This window comes from Galeopterus variegatus, unplaced genomic scaffold (genome assembly GCF_000696425.1).
Source record: "Galeopterus variegatus unplaced genomic scaffold, G_variegatus-3.0.2 Scaffold4498, whole genome shotgun sequence".
Lineage (NCBI taxonomy): Eukaryota > Metazoa > Chordata > Mammalia > Dermoptera > Cynocephalidae > Galeopterus > Galeopterus variegatus.
In genome coordinates this window covers 122,817-141,137 of record NW_007730609.1, presented here as the reverse complement: position 1 = coordinate 141,137, position 18,321 = coordinate 122,817, and the positions used below count along the sequence as shown (strand labels likewise).

The 18,321-nt window shown below is 41.9% G+C and overlaps 1 protein-coding gene across 2 annotated transcripts in view; it reads left to right on the top strand.

Moving 5' to 3' along the window:
• The window catches only part of PRICKLE2 (prickle homolog 2 (Drosophila)), a 159,547-nt gene that overhangs the window by 40,749 nt on the left and 100,477 nt on the right, over nucleotides 1-18,321 (top strand). Inside the window, exon 1 of one of the 2 annotated variants that reach the window (XM_008587687.1) lies at nucleotides 5,010-5,511. The exons of the other annotated variant lie outside the window; for it this stretch is intronic. The gene's annotated coding sequence lies outside the window, so the exon portion shown is untranslated. Of the gene's footprint in view, nucleotides 1-5,009; nucleotides 5,512-18,321 lie in introns of those variants that run through there. 2 annotated transcript variants of the gene reach the window in all.

The window sequence follows — 18,321 nt, the reverse complement described above, 5'->3', positions numbered from 1 at the left end:
GATGTTGTTGCTTGAAAGTTAATAATTTTCTCCTTTCTGAGGTGAAACATATGCAACTTTGCTCTCTGGTGTTCATTTAGGACCATCATTTTTTTATGTTAAACATCCCTTTGTTTTAAGATATTATAGGGTTAGTAGATAATGTTTTGTGTTTGCTTTTCAGATGTCTTTACATAGCAGAAATAAAAATGGCCAAACTGTGACTGACATTACTGGGGTACCCTATTATCCGTTTTCCTTCTTCCTCCCAGACATTTACTTCCCAGCCTCCTTGCCGTTGCGGGAGGTCATGAGACTCGTTAGACCACTAGAAGTGATATTATCTCCATGCTGAAGCACCTAAAAGCCTCTGCACTTCTCTCTTCTTCTGCTGTGACTCTGAAATTTTCGGGGATCAGAGGCATGAGAAGGGATGGAGATACTTGGAAAGCCTCTAGACCTCCAACCATCTTTGCCTGCCTGAGTGAGAAATCAACCTTTCTTGTGTTAAACCACTGAGATCTGGCATCGTTTGTTACTGCATTAAGGCCTAGTCTATGCCAACTAATATGACAGTTCTTTGTCAGCCTCCTCTCCTGCACTTACTTTCCTAGATTTTGAAATCTAAGTGTCAGAGAACCACTCTGAAGTAAGCTATTTAAAACTATGCACAAATACATACTTTTAAAAAGAATAAGTAAACTCAAATGGACTTTATTAGATGAGTGAAACTTTGGTAATATCCTTTACAGTAATTAGGATTTCACAATAGCAAGGCCAGAAGGTACTAATCTAAACCAGCTAGGACTGGTGCTGTCTGTCTTTGAAGTTCTCCAAAAACCACAGTGCTGTCATTTTTCTCCAGTGACCCATGCCATTTCTTATCATCTCAGTATTCAACAGTCTTCCTTTAGTCCAAGTGCAATCCCTCTTGGCTCATTTAAAATTTCTTTCTTTTTATTTTACACCTATGGAAATGGAGATTTAAAACAAAAAACAAAAAACTATTTATTGTGACCTTTCTCATAAAGCCCTTCTGCTGAGTCCACGCTGCTTGTCCTCTATTACTCTTCTCTTCTGTGAGCTAACCAGCAGAGATTCACTTAACCTTTCCCTATAATCCTCTAACAAGATTCACACTAAAGCTGGCTAGAATGGAAAGATGATTTGATTTTCCAGCATGCATGGAGCCACCTCTTTGTCATTACCTGCCAATGTCATGTTGGTGCTGCTTTGCTGTCTTGCACCCATGCAGACGAGTCTTGTCATTCTGCGTGTGTGCTAATATTTTCCCCTCCTGTTTGTGCTCTTCCTCCTGTCTGGAACACCCTCTCTCACTGCTGAAATTTGATCTTGGCAATTTTAGCAGTCTTTTCATGTATGAAAAGCCTCTGGATTTTGTGTTGTGCTTGGTAAGGCCTTCCCCGGTACAAAATTGTTTTTTAATTCTGAAAAAATAAAAATATTTTTGGACCTTGGGTCTGACTCAGATCACACTTTTCCTGACCCCTGATCACCTCAACCACAATCAATCTTGTCCTCTTCGTCCCTCCTCTTATATACTATATGCAGTTATGGTCATTTATGTAAACGTCCTATCATCCCACCTAAATAGAAAGTTCTGAAGGTCGGCAATTGCATTCATATCTCCCAGCAACGTCAGCAATTGCATTCTTGTTCTTCATTTCACAGATCTCTAATAAATACGTGATTGAGTGTTTTATGTGCATTATCTGTTCTTCCCCATGCTGGCTCTCGTGAAGTTTGCTGTCAGTCTGTTTTTGTACAAATAATGTAAGTTTTGTCCTCTTCACCAGGATTCTGAAATTATTTGTCTAATATCTAAGAGCATAATTTCCAAAAATTTGAATTGGGATAGTTTCCAGGATGGAAATAATTATCACAAGGCAATATTGATCTGTGGGCTTTATTTTCATAATCTGCTCAAGTGTGTTGCGTGTGTCTCCAGCGTCCTCACTGCCGAGCTGTGCTCACAGAGCGCATGCTGTCAGAAGGACTTGGGCAGCATGCTTCTGCATCATTCCCCTCCCAACTGCAATTAGATCTTCCAGGACTGTGCATGTGCCTATCATAACACACATCACATTCTACTCTAATTGCTTGCTTAATTGTCTTCCCCTTTCATTGTCAAGCTCTTATAAGGCAAGGCCCATGTCTGCCTTGGTCACCATGATGTCCCTAAGGCCTAACACAGTAACTGACAAATAATAGGAGCTCATTTAATGAGTGAGTGGATACATGAATGAATAGAGGAAGCATTCCAGAAATGTAGTTGTCTTGCCTGGCATACAGTTTCAAAGCAGGAGGCCCCTTGGTGCCTCTTGGTCATTTTCACTGCTTTCTTCCCTATTGCATAGCAACTGAAAAGTGTTTGTGTTGTATCAAGTAGAAAACAACATATTAGTGGCTGCCCCACATTAGGTGGAACTTTGAGTTGTGTCTTAGGAGTGGGGATGATTTTGCAGTCTTCTGTTCAACTTCTTCCTCCCCACTTTTTGAACTTTAACTGGTCCGTTAACTAACTAGTGCCAAAGTTAACAGTGGAAACATCATTACTTCTACTACTAATAGCTAACATTGATTGAATCTTTGCTGTGTCCTAGGCTTAGTGCTAAGTGTTTCAAATTAATTCTTATTTTATCTCCCCCAACAGCCTTATAAGCGTAGTGTAATCTTCTTCAATACAGATGAGGACTTCAGGCCCTAAATCATAAAGCTAGCAAATGTTGCAGCCAAGGTCTGACCCCAGACAATCCATTCTAGTCCCCATGTTATATTGTTAACTCCTGTGAAGTTTGTAGTTGTGTGTCAGATTTGCTCCAGATGAAGATTAATCTCTTTTCACTTNTCTGACCCCAGACAATCCATTCTAGTCCCCATGTTATATTGTTAACTCCTGTGAAGTTTGTAGTTGTGTGTCAGATTTGCTCCAGATGAAGATTAATCTCTTTTCACTTTCTATGTTCCAGCTTTCCTCTTTCTTGCTTCATTATCAATCTCTTGTGAATTGCTCCTCATAATTCTCATATGATCATCCTGACAATAAGTAGATCAAACAGTAGTGTGCCCATCTTTCAGATGAAGAAACTGAGGCTCAGAAAGTTGACGTGACTTGTCATTGGCCACACTGGGGTAGGATAGCACTGCTTCCACTTGACCATTGGTGACCCCAGTGGGCTTTTTGAAGGATATTGAGTCTGGACAAACCATGTGCTTCCCCACATGCTCCAAGTTCTGTGCAGTGGACACCTAAGGCAGTAGAGTGTGTTACTCATTCACTTGTATTCCAATTCTCTTAGTGAAAAATTATTCGAGGTCCCATGATTTTCGCCGTGAAAGGTCTTCTGTGAACTGAAGAGAAACATTCTGAGAAAAGTTATTAAGCATGATTAATACAATTTCGTAGAACAAAGGACATAATTTAACTTCCCCACATCCAACAAAGAAATTCATTTGAAGCTTCAGGAACTCCAGCTGGAAGGGCAGAGCTCATCAGAGTGGGTTCTTCAGTCGGGGGAGTGTGGGCAAGGAGCCGTGCTGGCTGCTTTGTATTTGGGGACGCATCTGTGCATGATGGAATACACATCTCTCCCAGCCTCCTCACCCCTCCCCTGCCCTCCACATTAACCCACAGCGCTTCCTTATCACAAGCACAGAGTCCAGAATGTTGACTTGCGCTCGCCTCTCATATGGCCCAGGATACTGCACAGGCAACATTGAAAAGAACATTGATTTTATGCAGTAAAAGATAACCATGGAAATACTCAGCTGATAGAAACAGTAGCCATCCTAGTGGACAGAACACCTCAGTGAGTTTTTCTGACCTCACTCAAAATATCAGAAATAGATGTTATTTACTGAGTGTGTGACATTGTGTTAATCATCACCATAATTACATTCAATATTTTTGCTTTCCTTCATTGCATAAGCTCCACAAGAGTAGAGACTATATCTATACCCAGTCCTAGCAGGGTGCATGGCTCAGTAGATATTTACTGAACGAGCAAATGTACAGATGAGGTCATTGTAGACCCCAAAAGTTAGGTTATTTGCCCAAGGTCTCATTGCTAGCAGGAAGCAGAACCAGGATTTGAACCCAGGGCTATCCAACTCTAGAGTTGTTTCTTCTCTGTTACTTAGATAGGCTTCTTTGTGGTGCAAAAAATTGGAGATTGGCGACCTAAAGGTATTTAACAAAGCTCCAGTCGGAGGTCCGGAAACTGAATTTTGGCCCATCCTTGCTGAGATCCTGGTGTGACCTTGGAAAAGTCCCTTCTCACCCAAGCCTCTATCTTCTAATCTGTAAAATGAGCAGTGGAAGTAATGCTCTCAAAGGGCTTAAGGGTCCTCAGACGCCCCTGGCAGGTTTATGCTTTGTCATCTCCCATGCTCACTTGGAGTTGGGGTAATGGGTTGGGGTAATTCACCACCCAAGCACAAGAGAAAAGTAGTCAGTTGTGTTTTAAGGTTGCACAAAAACTCAAAGGTGACATAGTCCCAGGCCAGCAAACAGCCAACATCCTGAAATAAAAATTGAAGAGAGAAAAGAAAGTAGAGGTATTTGAAGGCTTGACACAGCTTTTGATTTAAAAATATATATACAGAGAGCTGTGATTCCACCCCTGGGTTATTGCAGCATGTAATCTGAAACAGGCGCTCAGGTTGATAACTGTGCCCAGATCTGATCCCTGGCACGTAAGAGCACACAGCTTTTAAAAACAAAAAATAGGCGTGTGTCTTTAACGCCTCTCTTCTATGTGATTTTTTGTACTCATTGCATAGCTAGATTGCATAGCTAGGGCCTTTGCATCCAGCAAAGGCTTTCTTCCCCTCTCCCTGGCTTGGGGATTATTGATTGGGAAGGCGAGGCTAATTTACATGTAAATAAATCTCAGCGCTGGGCAGTGGGGATGGGACGTCCAGATGCCGTGACTGACTTGCTGACATCACGGCCTCATTAGCATGCGGAGGATGCGAGCATTGCAACAGCGACTTCTCCAGCACCGCCAGCAGCGCCGCCGACAGTTATTATTATTTTTTGGCCGAGCTGCACATTTCCTGGTTCAGTGGCTTGAGGTCTGCGAGCAGCTGACTGGTCGCCCAGGGTCTGGCTCAGGATCAGATGGTGACGCCGAGGCTGGGGTCTGTGACTTCCTTCAGATTGTCGTGAAGCAGGGGAGTTCCGAGGAAACCAGGGTTCTCAGGAAGGCAATCAGAGCGCTCAGGAGGATCCAGAGGAGGGATAAAGTCACACTTTTTCCCCTGCTTGGTGAATTCCCCAGCAGAGTCTGGATCCAGCAATGCTGTGTTCCCTGAGGGCTCGATACTGCTGCCAGCGTCAAGAGGGGTCCAGATTTTGAAAAGGGGGTTGAGAAGAAGATGCTTTGGCTGCCTGAGGTCCTGCTTGTGTTCTTAGAAGCCAGACCCCAGGAGAAAGTGAACTGGAGCAATTGACAAGCTCCAAGGGTCTGGTGGAAGCTTCCTCCGAGACTGGTTTCATCCTCCCTGGAGGTGGGTAAGAAATTTGCTCTAATTCACAAATTAAACAGCAGCATATTTTCTAGGGAGGATTAGAAAGTCAGATCTAGGGCTTTGCATTAGGGGAGGACATCGGGGCTCCAGTATCTTGGCCAGGTGGCGTTTTTGGTGGCTCTCTGGCACCTTTTACTTAGAAAGCTCAATTGCAAAGTGATATGTCACAGGTATCGGGAGTCTTGAAGAAACGCTTAAATCATGGTGCTTAAGCAGCAGCATTTCTCTAAAAATGCAGCTTTCTTAAAAATAATAGTAAAGGGGGAGAAGGTTAAAAAGCCAAACACCTGGTAGTGTTCATGTCATTTCAGCACATGATGTCAGAACCATTACGGGCTCTGAGGAATAAGGATTTAGCTGAGACTTCCAGGTAAAGAAATGGCTCTCGAATTATTTAGGTTTAATTTTAGCTAATGCTTTCAGATTAGAAATGATGACAGAGCTTTAGAATCTAACTGCATGGCCTGGCTGAAACACAATTCGGTTTGTCCTCTACACTGGATTTCTCAAAGGAGTGTTCACAGTTAGTTCTCCTGGCTCTTGGTTTCCCGAAAACCAATCATAGCATTACTAATCTGCCATGGAGGTCTTGTGATGAAATGCAGATTTTTAATCCCTTTTTTTTTTTCCTTAATGTGGTCTTGGACTATGCTGGGGTCCAATGGGACTTTTATGAACCATAAATAATCTGGGCTGTGCCAAATCATACCAGGGTAAGTGATCCATACCAGATGCAGTGTCACCCGTTGGTCCAAATGTGGCTCTTGTGTAACTTAGGCACATAGACTCTCTCCCGGGTGAGAGAGTTCTGCTTGCAGTATCAATGCATGCATGAGCACAGTCAGGAAAGGACTCCAGTGTGCCGTGAATATATACAGACATGGATCACCGTGAGTTGAGCCTGCAGCTTGTAAGGCTGCATGCAATTTGCTTTGCTTGAATATCTTCTCCCAAAGAGAGTTTGAAACCATCTGAGTGAGACTTAAACTAAATGAAGCAGCCTTGCCTCCTTGCTAGAGGCCGAGTTGGCTTCTCTAATCCTGCTTCACAGAAGGCTCACTGCCTGCTGATGGCTTTCACAGATGGGTCAGGATGAGTGTCCCTGAGGGCTCTGGAGTAAGTCACAACTTTGACAGAATTACCATATTTTGGAAATTTGGATTTTAATGCCTCCTTGAGTGCTTGTAAAGATTTTGCCTTTCCGTCAAATGCTCTTTCCCTTTGGCAATTCTTTTTTTTAATGTGAAAATTAAAACATACCGGCTCCATACAGCATTGCAGTCTGTAAAGAGTCATGAGGAAGCCAAAATAGTAAAATAACATTGTTTGCAATGGCATGTTTGTAAAGGCTCCGCCATGTGATGTGGGGGGAAAAATAGAAATATAGGAAGAAAGGTGCATTTTTGGATTGACTCCTGTCTGTAAAACAGGGTCAGCAACAGAACATTAGACAGGGTGATAGATGTAAGGATTTAATGAGATGACATATAGAAAGCATCTAGCACAGTGCCTGCCGATTGCAGATGCTCAGTAAATGTCAGCTATTATTATTACTGTTATTGTTATTGTTACTTTATTGTCATTATTATAAGCATGGTTGCTAAAAATGAAATAGTTCAATGGAAAGGCAATATGTTCACATCCATTTGCCAACAATGAGGTTTTGCTAGCAGAAAAGATGCCGTCTAGTCACTGTTATATCCAAATCATTCCCACTCAAAGAAACTTTCCACCCTGTTGATTGAGTAGACAGAATAAAGTATACTATACAGAACTACTGTATTTTGCAGAACTAAAAGTGACCAGATGATATAATGAAAATCATTTAGTACTAGCTGGGGCTCAGGCACCCTTAAAGAAGGCCTCCTGTTTTGGCAGCTAAGTCACATGTAGAAAGCTGCAGGATTCAAACTGGAATCGACACATTTCTGGATTTTTCTTCTCCAACTATACATACAAGAGGCAGTCCTTTTCTTTCTTCTTCCTTTTTAGTGCAGTCACGCAGAATTTTCTTCTCCATTCAGAGAAGCCATTGAATATGTGCTTTACTTGCTTGTTCACTCCCCAGAAGTTCCAAAACTGAATTTGTACCATCATCTGTGTGGCTTCAGCTTTCAGGTTGGCCATTAAGGGAAAGGAATAGGCCTCCCCCGCCTACCTGCCTGCCTGTGACTCAGTCTTCTCTGCCTTTGTTTTGTGTCCCCTGCCATGATACATCCTTGCCAGACTTGTGATCTTCTTCTTTCATGCCAAGGAGCATACTTCAGTCACACAATTAGACAATTGATTTTCTCTTTCCTCCCAATATCTGTCTTTTTAATTTAGGTGTAATGGAACTCCAGTGCAAGCGTCTGAAAGACAAACTAAAGTGAATCAAAGTGGTACAGAGTTTAGATTTAGAATGACAAAAAAGTTTTGGAAATAGGTAGAGGTAGTTGTTACACAGCATTGTGATTGTAATTAATTCCATGCAATTGTATGTTTAAAAATGCTTAAAATAGTAATCCTTATGTTATATATATTTTACCACTACAAAAATAAATAACATAAAGATAAAAAAGTAAAGATTTAAAAAAGGCAAAAAAAAAAACTTCAAGCAACACATATTTTATTGAAATAGATGTTGCATGATTTCTTAAGTGTATGAACTTTATTACTTAAATATCTCTTTTCTTAAGTGAAAAATCTAAAACATAAGCAGCAGTCCAAGAATAACAATTCTGTTTCTTAAAAAAAATTGCTGTCGGTAAATAAATGTACCTTGGAGTGAAGTACAGAGGAAAAAATAAAATAAAAGTGAATTAAAGGAACCAAAAGAATCTGCCATAAAATTCTTCCTTAAGAAAGTCAGGATTGGGAGTTGACAATTGGTCAGTTGCCATAGATGTCTGGTAGTTGTGTTTGGCATGGAGAATAATATTTATACCTTAATAATAGCCCATCTCCATTGCCTCCTGGTTGTATATGTGATCTTGGGAGAGCTGCCTTACCTCTCTGAACTTTGGTTTCCTTACATAAGTACTGGAAATAAATTCCCCTGAATGCATGGGATTGCTGTGAAGATGATGGCTGTAATGCCCTTGCTCAATTCCTGGTACTTAGCGGGTATTGGGCTTTATTTCCTTCTGGTACTGGTGATTTTTGTATTTCCCATTTAATGCCAACCTGTGAACAACAGGGGGCAGTAGTTTTAATACTCACTTGACAGAGAAACCGAGGGCCAAAGAAGCACAATAACTTACTCTCCATGACACAGCTGGTGACAAATCCTGGTACCCAGTCTAATGCTGATTCTACTACACATTGATTCCAAATGCTCTGAACCCAACTGCCTTGAGTGAGCAGAAACCTCTTGATTCAGAAGCCCCCAAGCTGTGGTCTTCTTTCTTCCCTGTTGTCTTCAAACATGCAGGAGCCAAAAGGCTCTGTCCTTCAGATAAGGATTCTGGGTGGCATTTGGGTGAGGACTTTCTTTTGTGATGGAAGACCCACTGAATCCTTTCTCTATTCACTCCCTCTGTGATTGTGGTACTTATAATCAGGTAATAGTTGATGGCCATGAGTTATGGCCAACCAAAGATTGAGGACTAGGCGTTGGCAAATTCTGCTTCCTTCATTGATGCTTTTGACTGACACTGCCACTATGCTCTTGTCTCAACCTGTAAACATTTCAAATGAATGTTCTAGTTTTTAGACTGTGCGTGTGTGTGTGTCTGTATGTGTGTGTGTGTGTGTGTGTGTGTGTGTGTGTGTTATAATCAATCAAGGGAGAAAATCCCCATTGGGGACTTGGCCAGTTGTGTTTGGAGACTTGGTTTTTGTTTTTCTTTGGCCCATTGTTTGAGCAGTTCATTATTTGGAGTCTGAAAACCAGAGGCTTGCCTGTGTTCTTATTTCCCTGGGGATAAGGCAGAGAGAGAAAAAAGCAAGGCTGGAGAAAGAGAGAGAGGGAGAGACCGAGACAGAGAATGTGTGTGTGTGCACGTGTGCGTGCACATGTGTGTGTGTGTGTGTGTTTGGGTAGAGGAGTTGGGAGGAAGGGAAGGGAAGGAAGAAAGAATCGGGGAACAGCTGGGAGAATATCAGAGCAATCTCCAATCCACCATGAAAATGCAAAGCCGAAGGTTCCCTTTGGGTGAAATTGCAGCTCAGGAGACAGGAGCCTCTGTTCTCCTTTATCTGAAAACTCCTCTCCCCATCTGTCCTGCAAAACTCACAGTGAAGCCATTTTAAATCCTAAAACCCTTCTTGTGACTCAGCACAGCACATGTTTTCCACTAGAGCACCATGGATCATTTTTAAAAGTGCATTAATTAAAAGGAACACATTTTCCAGTACAAGATGGGCCTGCCTTTCCTTGGTGGGTGTAGAGGGTAAACTTCCAGCTATGTTTGGCTATGAAGTCTGTAAAACTCAAGTTGGCTACACTGAAGACTGAAATATGAGAGCCAACATGGAAGAGGAAACGTAACATGCAAGAGGGCCCAGAATCCAGAGACATCCCTGGTTGGAAGAGGGGGCATGAAGGAAATCAGAGATGGCCTCATTTGAGAAAGTGTTACTAGAGTCATGCTCACTCAGGACAGTGGAGTGAACCCAAAGGAGGAAGGAATAATGGTGATTTCTGATATCCCCCTTCTTCCCGATGCTAATGTTTGAGCTGTTGTACGTAAACCATCCTGGAGCACTGGAGGGAGCCCAGAAACCCCTTGTCTCTTAGGATGTGGAACAGAGATGGAATCCGGTTGGTACCTGTGGCAGCCCAGCACCAGCCTCAGATGACAGATGGCTGATTTGCGCTGCCTCTGTTTCTCTCGCACTGGGAGCACCACTGGCCTCAAGTCCCCCTCCGCTCCTTGGCTCTTTAAAGTCAACACATAAATATTACTTATTACTTAGCCCCATCCAGGGTTAAGAGTAACTGGGACAGGAATTCTTAACATTTCGTTTCCACTGGGCAAGGTGCCATTTTTCCACCTCTTTCCTTGGCATCCATTCAACAGTTATGCGTCCTTAGAGATGCTTGTTCATGAAAGTTCTAGGACTCAGCTGAGAAACAGCTATCCTTTCTATGGTCACAAAATCAAGTGTGGCTTCAGTACAGCTGTTAGCGTATATGGAGGTGTATGTTTTGGGTGTCTGTACGTCTGTATGTAGTCTGTGTGTTAATGTTTGTGTGGATGTATAGAAAAAATAATAACTATCATAGACGGAGCACCTACTGTGTACTAGCTGATATGAAAGATGCTTTTACACCTGGCTTTGTTGATTCTTGTGGAAGTCCTGCAGCTGGGTATTTTTAACTCTGTTTAATAAGTGAGAAACCAAGACTCCTGGAGGCTAAGTGACTTTCTCAAGGTTACACAGACATTTAAGAATGACGCTGGGATTCAAACCCAGGATAATCATAGTCCAAAGCCTGAATTATGTCCACAATTCTAGGCTTCTTTACATTCTTTACTCTAATGCCCCCTGTGAATGCCTTTTCTTTTCCTTCTAGATCTTGTCTGTGGCTCCCTCATTTGAGAAACACCTCATTATTTAGGCAATGAGTTAACATTTTTTGGTTGGTCTTTTGGTAAAATTAGAAACATCCAAGAGAATATGTCAGACGTAAAACAGCACAGTGGCTTCTTCATCTGCTGATTTGAGTGTGGCTTTTAGAATGGAAGTGTGGGCGGGGTGGTGAGTGAGACAAGCTGAGATGAGGAGAGAGGACTGCAGGCCTCGGCCGCATCTGCTGGGCTCAGCTGTGGCTGTGGGCAAACCATTGGGAGTCTGGGGAGAGGGTCCAAGCGTGTTGCTCTCTACCCCATTGTATGCACATCAGGTTCTTACTGAAATGTGTGTCTTTCCCCTTTCTGAGCCTCAGTTCTTTCATCTCTAACACAGGATCCTGAATGAGATGATCCGTAAGTTCTCTTCCAGCCCTGACGTTGATGAGTGTGAACTTTCAGAATGAATTCAGCCTTGTCAGGGATGGGGTGTAATTTGCACTGTCAACTGCTCTTGGTGGACCTGACCTGTCTGTGTTGTGAATACGTGCTGGAATATGAGAAGCAGTAGCCCTCCTGAGACTGACCCGACCTGGAGCTTCCTGGAAGAATGTCTGACCTTTGGATGTTTCATGCTACTGAAGAGGGGGTGGCAGCGGGCAGCGTGTGGGTGTTGCTCATTCACTCTCAGAAGCTCTCTAGAGCCATGTGATGTATGCAAGCATCCTACAGTGTGCCAGAGACCGTGACTTCTCAAATTTAATGTGCATACACCTGGGGGTATTGCTGAAATGCGGATTCTGCATTTTTACCAAGCTCCCTGGTAATGTTGATGTTATGCTTCTAAGCCACCTTTATAATAGGAAAAGAGGGCTCCACAGGAAAGTACATGTGACAAAACTCAGGAGGCCTGGCTTCTAGTCCCAACTATGCCACTCCTTGTTTGAGTAAACCTCAAAGAAATCCCTTTGCTATTCCGTGACTCGGTTTCTCCATCTGCAGAGTAATAAAAACAATTAATAGCTAACATTTAATGATTGCTTCCTGTGTGGAATACACTGTGCTCACTGTTTTATGTGCTGTGTCTTATTTAATCCTTACTTATGAGGTAGGTTCTGTTATCATCTATATTCTGCAGTAACTAAGCACAGGGAGGTTGAATAACTTGCCCCAGGTCACACAGCTAGTGAGTGGCCAAGGTGGAATTTGAATTCATACCATCTAACTCTGGAGCCTTCCCAACTTACAGAGATAATGGGTGTGAAAGATCTTGGGACTTGTGTGTGTGTGGGATATATACACTTATAAATACTTTGGGTACCTGAGATTATAAGAAGTAGATGTTTCCCAGATGAGGTTGTATTGTTTTTAAGTAAAAACAATGCTGTTCTAATTTATATAAATTAAAGGCAAATGCTTTGTGAAGTTTTGAAGAGCACATATGTTTGCTCTGTTGTCTTGGATAGTTCACCTAGGGGGACAAAAGTGTGACCTAAGAGAAATGTTCAGAGGAATAGGAGGTTCTGGTTAATTGAGCTCCTAGTTATTTAGAATTAAATTCCAGTTTGTTTTCAGTCTTGGTTTTGCAAAGTTGGACAATATATCAGATCACTTTTCTGCCTTAATAGGAGGAGCAGGGTTAACCCAACTGAATATATCTTATGATTCAGGATATGGCAGCCATATAAACTATTATTGAAAATCAATTTCCAGTGAACCTGTCTTGTAAGTGGAAGTCGGAAGAGGTTGATTGTGAACATCATCTGAGTTTGGTATTTGTCACCTCACTGGTCACCAGGCTGTGATCTGGCAGGATAAACAGATGTCTGCTTTCTTCCCTCACTCCTCCTTGATATTCCCCCAGAAGCTTCTATTTGAATAATACAAAAAGTCTTCTTCAGTGGGGAAAATTATTTTTATTTGAATGTATACCAATGTTTGGACTCTACTCTTAGAAATGTCCTGACCATAGGATTAGTATAACAAATACCTGGCACCTGCATCACCATGCCCCAATCTCCCTTGTTCATTGCAGATCTCACTAATGACTAACACATTCTTTCTGTCAAACCCCAACACAACCTTAAGATCCTTCTCAACACAGCACTCCAGACTGCCTGTACCCATGAATTGTAGTTGGCACAGGAAATTTAACCTGCATGCCATCTGTATGCTTGGCTACTCCTGGGAGTTGGTTTTCTTTTCGATTTAGTAAATATGTATTAAACACCTACCAATTGCCTAAGTGTGCTAAAAAGAAATTCTGTTTTCCACTTACTCTACATTATTTTTTCTCCTGAATGTGGATGATCTGTGGGCTTACTGGAAGTTTTAGTTGGTTGAATTTTTGGTTAATTAAGGTTTTAATAGATTTTTTTTCTTTCTCTGGGATACAGATTCTGTTATTCTGATTAATATGGTGACCATTCTTAAAGGCTTCTGTCACTTTTCATTACCAGTGATGTAGAGTCTTTATCCAGCTTTCCTGCTGTGATGCTCTCAGGGGAATACCTCCTTTACAATGAGCTGTTTTCTGTAAGCATCCTCTGGGCAATCCAGCCATTGATGACCAGTGCACAGGGAGCTCAGCAACTGGCTTAGCAACTGCATAGCCCTCAGCTAAAGCCTTCCCCTCCTTCTATCAGCTTATTCATCAAGATTCAAGACTTCATTTAAATCACTTCCTGAGCTTAATACTTGCATTCGAGTTTATCATCTCAGAAACTGCCAGTAAAGACCGTCAAGACTAGAAGAAGCTTGCCACGGATTGGAATGACGAACCCCTATGCTTGCGGTGCAGGTTGGGCCACTGTGAAACATCTGCCTCATTAGGAAGTGGGGTGAAAATGCAAAGTGAAGAGTTCACACACTCCTCTCTCAACCACAGGAGCTTCGATTCTTGCTTCTGAAAGGTGAATAGGTGAAAAGCAACACAATCACTGGACCTGATTGATCTGCAAGCTCGAACCTGCCTTCCTTTCACTGTGTCAATTTAGCTCCCTAACCATCTACCTAAACACCAATGTGGTTTGCCCTTGCAATACTCAAAAATAGTTTTAAATCCTGCACCACTGAATTGTTAAGGTGCAGCATTTTAAATGTTAACTATGATCTTGTGTGCTATTTTGAATTTTTTAAAAAACATTGCAGAGAGTGAGAAATAGCAGTTGAGGATTTGCAAGATACAAGGTACTGACTTTGGCTCTGTGAGTGGTTTAAAATATCAGAGAAGTTCTTCTGCACTTAACCAGATCTTCAAACCAGAGGTTTTTAGCATGGTGTCCATGAGCACCAAAGAAACAGAGGATTGATGAATCTGTGAAATTAAATGCAAAATTTTCTGTGAAGGTTCATTTTTAAAGGGAGAGGATCCGTATTTTCATCAGATTCTTGAAGGCATCAAATCACCCTAAAGATTAACTGCTGGGTTGGATGGTGGATCGTTATAAGCTCATCCAGAGAAATCTCCATAGGTTAACTTAGGACTAGAAAAAAATATTCTCTTGCCTTGTAGAAATACAACACTTTTCCACATGACTTCCCAAGGTCTAATGTTAAGCCCTGTGGAGCTGGGAGGAGAAAATTACCTGCCCCTTTTCCATTTTATAGATGAGCACATTAAGGGCTGTGGTCTCAGATGCCAAGGCCATAGGAGTTCTTGTTTCTTCTGTCTATCAGATACTTTTTATTATTCATTTAACATTTAACAATTTTTTGAATATTTACTTTGGGCTAGTCCAGGGTTTTTCAGTCTTTCTGTACTCAAAGCATTCTGTCAAATATTGGACATTTTGCAGTAAACCTAACAGAATTAAATTACACTATAGTCGTGGTACATTCTCAGCAGTAATATGTCCTCTTCTACTCTAACTTATTCTTTTGCATACTTAAATAGAGGACAAAGACTATCTTTCTTTGGTGTGGTCTTGGTGATACTCTACTCATCACATAGTTAAATCACACTCTACGTTTTTGGCATCATTGTAAGAATATTACACATTTTCAGTTATTGTAAAAAATAGATATAAAATTAAAATAAAAATTTACATATTGATCATATCTTGTTTGCATATCCATGAAGGGTTTGTACCCCGCTGGTTGAGAACTGCTGAACTAGATTTAGGACTAGGTATTTGAGATTCAAAATTTCAAAGAGATTCTTATTGAATGCTTATTATTTTGACCATATGGAACTTACATTACAGTGGGAGAAACATACAACAGACTCACCAACAAATAATGTCTGATAATGACCAATGTTAAGAAAAAAAACATTAAAAGGAAAATAGAATAGAGATTGGATGAGAAGGGGAGGTGAAAATTTTTTTTATAAGATCCTTGGTGGAGGTGCCTTTGAGGATAACGTGAATGGTGAAAAGTAGGCCAATTCATAAGAGCTGAGGGAAGGATGTTTCAGGAAGAGAAACAGCCACTGCAGAGATTCTAAGAGAGGGATGGCCTTGCCCAGTTCAAGGAACAAATAAAGGTTGCTGTGGCTGAAGCAAGGTACCCAGTTGGAACGCAATGGAATTGGAGGGAGAGGAGTGAGCCGTCTTCTGTAGGGTCTTGTAGGCCATGATTAAGGAGTTTGTACTTCATTCTCATTGCAGTGGGAAGCCAGTGAAGCACCTTAAGCAGGAGAGTTGAGTGTTATCATCACCATTTTAAAAACAGATGGTGGTGGACATTAGATTCTAGAAGGGCAGAAGTGGAAGCAGGAAATTAAGAAGGAGGCTGTTGCAGTGGCCCAGACAGGAGGTAATGGTGAATTGTACTAGGATAGTAAAGATATAGAGGTGGTAAAAAGAGATTATGAATAAATGACCAAGACTCATCCTATGCACCAAGGAAGTCCACAGTCTGGGTTTTGTTCATTTTATCCACTATGCCAAAAGTGGGTGGGCACTGCTATATCCAGCAGGCCTGGGGAGAGGGGGCATATGCAGACATGCATGCTTCAACCAGCACCTTGTCAAATCTGAATATCACAGATTTTTAGATATTTTCAAAACCTTACTCCTGTGGACCATGTGAATTCAATTCATCACGGGCTTTTTTCCAATAAAACATGAAACCAGGAAATGTTATTTTCTTTCCATGTATTTCCCTCCTTCATTTCACTGTGTACAATGAGGAAACGAGCTGTGGCTCAGAACAAAACCACAGAAACCATCCCATAGACCCAGACTGAAGGAGGGAAGTCTGCATCTTGCCTTTTTTTTTTTTTTTTTTTTGCCTACCCCTGCTGTGGGAAACCCTGAGTATTTTGTTTTGTTTTGCTTTTTATCCTTGGACTTGACTAAAGCCAGGTCTCTCCTGAAAACAGCATCTTTCCCTGTTGTGTCTAACTCAATCTGAATTGAGGGGCTTTACATCCAGCATTGGGATTTGGTAAACACCCAATTTTTTGATGCTCTTGTTTCACAAGTCTACTGGGGTCGTCCTGAGCCTTTGGCCTTGTTCACTGAGGAACACAGATTTCTGGGAAGTTTTGGCCTGGAGCCCTTCAGCACAGATATTAAAGGGCCCCTGTCAAGTTTCTAAGGGTGTGACCATTGCCAGAATCCCCACCAGCCAAGCCCCTGAAGAGTGCCGTTGCCAGCTGGCCCAGATCCACACCAGAGATGGCTGGATTTCTGTGGTTCTCTGTGTATGGAACTAGCCAAGTTCCCCTGGATGAAAGGCGGCCTAATATAAACTGAAAATGTTATTAATAAGCAGCCACTTAAGAATTTCCTATGACTTGCCAGTGATTTGGGGGCCTCTATGTGAGCAGGGAGAAAAGTACAACTTGTTTTACATGGATTAAGGGACCAGTGCAGTCGGTCTGAAGGGGGCTCAAAAAAGCATTCAGGTGTTTGATGAAGGGTTTTGGAAAAGTTCTATAAACTCTTTGAGCCTTGGTTGTCCCATCTGTAAAATGAGGAGAATATCAATAATTCCCATCTCTTCATGGGGCTTGAGGATTAAATAAGAAACGCTTGGAGCATGGTTGGCACAGAGCTCAGCACATACTCAGAAAATGTTTTCTTAAGAAGAAAAGCTGGGGAAATCATACCCCAAAAATGGAACCCAACTGACTACTTCGCCTGGCTCAGGGGAACAGGGTAGATGAGGAACTGCAGACACTTCCAGCGCTTAGTAGCAGTAACCACAGCACTTGACTTCTCCAGACATCACTGCCTTCATCAGTCAGTAATCCCTGCCCTTCTGACTGACCTGTAGAGACTATTGGCTACTCAAAGTTACCTGAACTCAAAGTGCTGGGTAAGCTCTCAACTACTTGATTAGTCCAAGAGGTTAATTTGATATCTAACCTGTCTGCTTTATTGTATCTTGGTACAAAAGGAAGATCATTTGTGTAACCTTGAAAAATTAAAAGGTTGGTAAAGGGTAAGTAATCCTTTGGTATGGATTGTAATAAAATTACCTGGCTCAGTCCAACACACCTTTAAGTATATACTAAGTGTTTAATAAAGACTTAATAGAAATGAATTGTTCGCCACCCTCTGTTTTCCATTGATCCCTTTCTGTCCTAACTGGAACACATATAGTAGGGTCTAGATTGAGTTTTAGAGAACAAGAACCTGACTACTTTTGTTTGTTTTACTTTGTATACCTAGACATAGCATAGGGCCTAGCACACAGACACATTGTCAGGTTTCACTATACCAAGCATGTGGTATGTATTAAATTATTTATTCTCAAGGAAGTGGTAGAGTTAGGATTTGAACCCCCATCACTGTGATTCCAGAATCTAAGATCCTAGCCCACTGCACTGCCTTTACGTACTTAGGGGATATTTAATGCCTCAGATCTTGTCTATATGAGTGGCCAACCTCTTCCACAAAGGAGATAGAGACTTAACAAGTACTCGAGCAGATGCACAAAAGAGAGGCAAACGAAGAGGAATTTTGTGGAGTCTTCCCATCCTCATCTTGAAGTTTGGAGGTGAGGAGTGCTGGAATTCAGTTTGCAGTCATTTCCTCAGAAACTGTTCCCCCGAAGGACTCATCTGGAAAGGAAGGGCCTTGGAATTTGCTCTGCTAAATGTTCAATGAAGCACAAACACACATGCCATAAGATCACAGTTAGCATGTGGATCAGGTGAAGTGGAGGAATTTATCCAGAAGGAGTAACCTGTTCTGTTTACCTTGCTGTATTCTTAGCAGGGCAGCGAAGCTGACAGGCAGCTGAGGAAATCAGCTTCTCTAGATAGCCACAGCCTTGTGTAGGGATGCAGTGATGCAGGTAGCATGTTTCCATGGAGACACCATCAGTGGCCACGCTGTTC